Source organism: Orcinus orca, chromosome 9 (genome assembly GCF_937001465.1).
Source record: "Orcinus orca chromosome 9, mOrcOrc1.1, whole genome shotgun sequence".
In the NCBI taxonomy this organism is placed as follows: Eukaryota; Metazoa; Chordata; class Mammalia; order Artiodactyla; family Delphinidae; genus Orcinus; species Orcinus orca.
The window spans coordinates 48,560,308-48,566,497 of record NC_064567.1 but is presented as its reverse complement, the minus strand read 5'-3'; positions in this window follow the sequence as shown (position 1 = coordinate 48,566,497).

Sequence of the window (6,190 nt, the reverse complement as noted above, 5' to 3'; positions counted from 1 at the left end):
GGTGTGATGAATTAATAGATGTGAAATGTTGATATAGTGTAAAATAGCAAATTAGGCTGGTTGAGTTTGGGAGCATCTTTCTCATCAGACCACATGGCTATGGACAGGTTGCATGAATCACAGTAGGTTGTTGCTCTGGAGTTTTCTGGGTTGTAGAGACCTTCCTGATTGAGACAGGCCTCCTGAAAAATCACAGTGGGACTTTGAATAAATGCTTTCATCTTTCAGGCTTGTCTCATAAAGTTGGTGTGGTTCTGAAATGTGTTTTCTAAAGGGGTGTAATGTGCATCTGCTTTCTGCTGGGCAGGCTGAGCCAATAATGATTGCAATCAATAAGAAACTCTTTCATCACTAGAGTTTTATGATAGCGGCTTTAAGGGTCTCCTGACATGAGATGAACTCAGTTAAGTTTCATTGGTAATTTGCCAGATATACTTCATGAAATATACTCAGAGGAGTTCAGAATTCATTTTCACCTGCACCTATTGAAAGCCTCCAAAGATTATAGGAGACCCAAACCCATTTCCAACCTGGCCAGCACCTGAGGGTACTAGCCTACACAATCGGCTCCCAGCTGTCTCAACCAGTTTTCACAGGGACATTGGCTGGCACAGATTTTCTTTCTTTCTTAAAAAAATATTTATTTATTTTCTTTATTTTATTTTTGGCTGTGTCAAGTCTTAGTTGCAGCATGAGGGATCTTCTGTTGCGGCACGCGGGCTTCTCTCTAGTTGTAGCTTGTGGGCTCTCCCTAGTTGTGGCGTGTGGGTTTTTTTTCTCTCTAGTTGTGGTGCACGGGCTCCAAGGTGCATGGGCTCTGTAGTTTGCAGCATGTGGGATCTCTCATTGAGGAGCACGAAGGTCAGTAGTTGCGGCACACGGGCTTAGTTGCCCCCCACCCCGCATGCGAGATCTTAGTTCCCTGACCAGGGATCGAACCGCGTCCCCTGCATTGGAAGGTGGATTTTTTTATCACTGGACCACCAGGGAGGTCCCTGGCATGGATTTTCTATCCCAGCTTTATTCCTCTCCTTTACCTGTCTTTCCTCTAACTGCCCCTCCCCACCCCTACACACATACACACTCACATACCCTATCTAGTTGCCCCTTCCCCACCCCAGGAGATATTCCAGTTTTGATGGTGTCCTAAGCTCTAGCAGCCTTCATGAAACTTAAAAAAAAACCATAAAACACTCCTAAATTATTTTTGAGTTGTAGTGATGCTTTACAGCTATCATTTCACCTAAGCCTTACAATGGTATTTTGAGAAAGTAATAATTATTTTATAGAGGAGGAAATTGAGGCTCAGAAAAGTTAAGCAACTTTCCAAAGGTCATGCAACTATGACTTGGTGGATGAGGGATACTGAACCCAGATCTAATTTGACTTCAAAGCCCATAACCTTGCCAGATACTACTTTGGCTTCTAGGGAGAACTAGGTAACTGAACACTTGCTTTAACCTTGTCTAGACCAGTGAGTAGGTGAATAATCCATACTTTACTTGCTCAAATGAAAGGTTGTGTGTAGATATGCTTTATAAGTGCAAAAAGCACTATAGAAGTATAAGTGGATATCATAACATGTGATGTGATTGTTACTTGTTTGAAGGTCAACAAAGACATCTAGGTCCAAGGATCTCCTGACATCCTGGCAAGGCTTCTAGAAGTGTCTTTGTACTTAATTCTTTGGGTTGATGGGTCTGGCCCACCTTACTTCTTCTACCTCCGCCATCCTTGGCCAGCACCAATTTATCTATTAGGCATACTAGGCACAGTGCCTAGGGCCCATGGTACTTTTAGAGGTCCACAAAAATGTTTTAGTTTCTTTAAAATCAGAAGAAAAAATGTGAATAGAATCCAGCCTGGATTTTATTTGTGACTCCGTCACAAAATAAAATTTTTAGTACATATAATATAATTTTAAATATATGTATATTTTAAATGGAAGAAACAGCCCATGAAGGCAAAAGTGCCTGGGGTCTGTGAAAGTAATAATGTGGTGCTGACCTCAGCTCCTTCTGGCTGGGGCCATCGATGGGTCCAATCTGAAGTCTGCACTCCAGGCCACAGCCCCACTCTCCAGTGGGGTTTGGAGTTAAGTTTGGGTGCTGTGAGCTAGGGTTGGTTAGCCAGTTATAACCAATCTTAGTTGGTTTGTGGGCTCTCATGTATGTCCCTGCTTACCATGTGTGTCCTGAGACTTCTAGCCCACACTGCTTTCTCTGTCTGAATGCTTTCCCTTCCAATCTTTACCTGCCTAACTCTTGTTCAGCCTTTGAGATAGCTTAACTATCACTTCCTTAGAAAGTCTTCCTTGACAACCTCTTCCCAATCTAAATTTTGTATCCTTGGTGTAATCTAGAGCAGGGGTCCCCACCCCCGGGGTCGAGGACCAGTACTGGTCGGCGGCCTGTTAGGAACGGGGCCGCACAGCAGATGAGCGGCAGGCGAGTGAGCGAAGCTTCATCTGCCGCTAAACCATCCCCCCATTTACATTACCACCTGAACCATCCCTCCCATCGCTCGCAGTGCCGCCTGAAAAAACCCCTCACCCCAGGGTCTATGGAAAAATTGCCCTCCACAAAACTGGTCCCTGGTGCCCAAAATGTTGGGGACCACTGATCTAGAGCATCTTGATTCACCTATGAAGTACTTGCTACACTCCATTGCTGTGTTTATTTGTCTGAATCCCATAATGGCTTAAGATCTATCTTCCTCTCCCTCAAAATGGGAGAAAATATTTGCAAACAAATCAACGGACAAAAGATTAATCTCCAAAATATATAAACAGCTCATGCAGCTCAATATTAAAAAAACAAACAACCCAATCCAAAAATGGGCAGAAGACCTAAATAGACATTTCTCCAAAGAAGACATACAGATGGCCAAGAAGCACATGAAAAGCTGCTCAACATCACTAATTATTAGAGAAATGCAAATCAAAACTACAGTGAGGTATCACCTCACACCAGTTAGAATGGGCATCATCAGAAAATCTACACACAACAAATGCTGGAGAGGGTGTGGAGAAAAGGGAACCCTCTTGCACTGTTGGTGGGAACGTAAATTGATACAGCCACTATGGAGAACAGTATGGAGGTTCCTTAAAAAACTAAAAATAGAATTATCATATGACCCAGCAATCCCACTACTGGGCATATACCCAGGGAAAACCATAATTCAAAAAGACACATGCACCCCAATGTTCATTGCAGCACTATTTACAATAGCCAGGTCATGGAAGCTACCTAAATGCCCATCGGCAGACGAATGGATAAAGAAGATGTGGTACATATATACAATGGAATATTACTCAGCCATAAGAAGGAACGAAATTGGGTCATTTGTAGAGATGTGGGTGGATCTAGAGACTGTCATACAGAGTGAAGCAAGTCAGAAAGAGAAAAACAAATATCGTATATTAACGCATGTATGTGGAACGTAGAAAAATGGTACAGATGAACCAGTTTGCAGGGCAGAAATTGAGACACAGATGTAGAGAACAAACGTATGGGAGGAAAGCGGTGGGGGGTGGAGGTGGTGGTGGGATGAATTGGGAGATTGGGATTGACATGTATACACTGATGTGTATAAAATGGATGACTAATAAGAACCTGCTGTATAAAAAAATAAAATAAAATTCAAAACAAAAACAAAAACAAAACTTAACAACAAAAAACCAAACAACCTGATTGAAAATGAGCAAAAGACTTGAATAGATATTTCTCCAAAGAAGAGATACAAATGGCCAATAAGCACATGAAAAGATGCTCATCAGGGAAATGCAAATCAAAACTGCAACGAGATACCACCTTACACCCATTAGGATGGCTACTATCAAAAAAATAGAATATGAGTGTTTGCAAGGACATGGAGAAATTGGGACCGTGGTGTACTACTGGTGGAAATTGGTACCGTCACTATGGAAAACAATATGGTATTTCCTCAAGTAATTAAAGATAGAATTACTATATGATCCAGCAATTCCACTTATGCACATATATCCCAAAGAATTGAAAGTAGGATCTCAAAGAGATATTTGTACACCCATGTTCATAGCAGCATTATTCGTAATAACTAAACCATGCAAGCAACTCAAGTGTCCATCAGTGGATGAATGGATAAGCAAAATGTGGATATACATGCAATGGAATATTGTTGTCTTAAAAAGGAAGGAGATTCTGCAGTATGTTTACAACATGGATGTATCTCGGGGACATTATGCTAAATGAAATTAGCCAGCCAGAAAAAGATACATACTGTATGATCCCACTTATATGAGGTACTTAGAATAGTCAAAACCATACAAACAGAAAGTAGACTGGTGGTTACCAGGGGCTGGGGGCAAGGAATAATGGGGAGCTATTGTTTAATGGGTATAGAGCTTCAGTTTCACAAGAGGAAAACAGTTATGGGGATGGACAGAGGAGATTTTTGCACAACAATGTGAACGTATTTGATACCGCTGAACTGTACACTTAAAAAATGGTTAAGATGGAAAAAAAATTGTTTGTCATGAAATATATCAAATACAAAGTGTAAATAAAATACATATGTATAATTTAAAGAATAAAAAAAAAGATCTATCTTCCTCTGTTACATCTATGCATTTTCACTGGGTATCTCTGGTACCTAGTACAGGGCCTGATAATTGCTAGATGCTTGATAAATACTTGTTGAATGAATTAATGATTGATAAAATGTCTTCATAGCCAACCAAGTCCTGTAACCAGTGGTCCAGGGCAAGCTCTGGGCCATATCCATACAACCCTCCCATACCTTCCCATCGTGTTGGATCTCCCCCACGATAGAGTTCCAACTCATTGAGCTCTAGCTTGCTTGGTTACCTTGAATAGTGCCTCAGATCCCCTGGGATTGGGGCTCACCTTCCACTAGTCAGAAATTAGACTGACACTTCTACCTGGATGAGACAACCATACTGAAAGTTTGCCCAGTTTACTTCTGTGATATGGGGTCAGATCTTTGGCAAGCATGACTAGCACCCTCCCTGGTTCCTGAGTGTTCAATTCTCATCTGAATTCATCCCTTATGAGCTCTGCTTCAAGACTACTTCACTGTGGTGTGGATTCTGCTTTGGTCTCAGATTCCTCTTTCTCTTCCATGGCTTCTATGTCTCTGTAGGTTTCATGCTGCTGCCCATCCTAGGATAAAACAGAAGTTACAGAAAGCCTCAGCTGAAATGGAAGGGGTTTATCTATTAAGCCATTATCAACCATTAACACCAAGTGACTTTCTTTTCTGAATTCTTGCAATTCAGGTGAAGCTGAGGAAATATGAGGCATGATCAATACTTCAAAAATTTTTCATTATGAATCAATATATATTCATTGTTGAAGATTTGTAATACAAAATAAGCAAAAGAAAGAAAATAAAAATCATTCAATAAATGTTTTTCTTTTTGCTCATCTATATTTTCAATTTTTCGACATTCAGTATTTTTTTGGGGGTTTTTTTTTCTTTTTTTTGCGGTACGCAGGTCTCTCACTGTTGTGGCCTCTCCCGTTGTGGAGCACAGGCTCCGGACGCACAGGCTCAGCGGCCATGGCTCAGGGGCTCAGGCCCTCCATGGCATGTGGGATCTTCCCGGACTGGGGCACGAACCCGTGTGCCCTGCATCGGCAGGCGGACTCTCAACCACTGCGCCACCAGGGAAGCCCCTGTATTATTATTTCTTTTAATTTAATTTAATTTTTTATTTCTTTACAATGGTGTGTTAGTTTCTGCTTTATAACAAACTGAATCAGTTATACATATACATATGTTCCCATATCTCTTCCCTCTTGCATCTCCCTCCCTCCCAGCCTCCCTATCCCACCCCTCCAGGCGGTCACAAAGCACTGAGCTGATCTACCTGTGCTATGCGGCTGCTTCCCACTAGCTATCTACCTTACGTTTGGTAGTGTATATATGTCCATGCCTCTCTCGCGCTTTCTCACAGCTTACCCTTCCCCCTCCTCATATCCTCAAGTCCATTCTCTAGAAGGTCTGTGTCTTTATTCCTGTCTTACCCCTAGGTTCTTCATGACTTTCTCTTTTTTCTAAAATTCCATATATATGTGTTAGCATGCAGTGTTTGTCTTTCTCTTTCTGACTTACTTCACTCTGTATGACAAACTCTAGGTCTATCCACCTCATTACATATAGCTCAATTTCGTTTCTTTTTATGGCT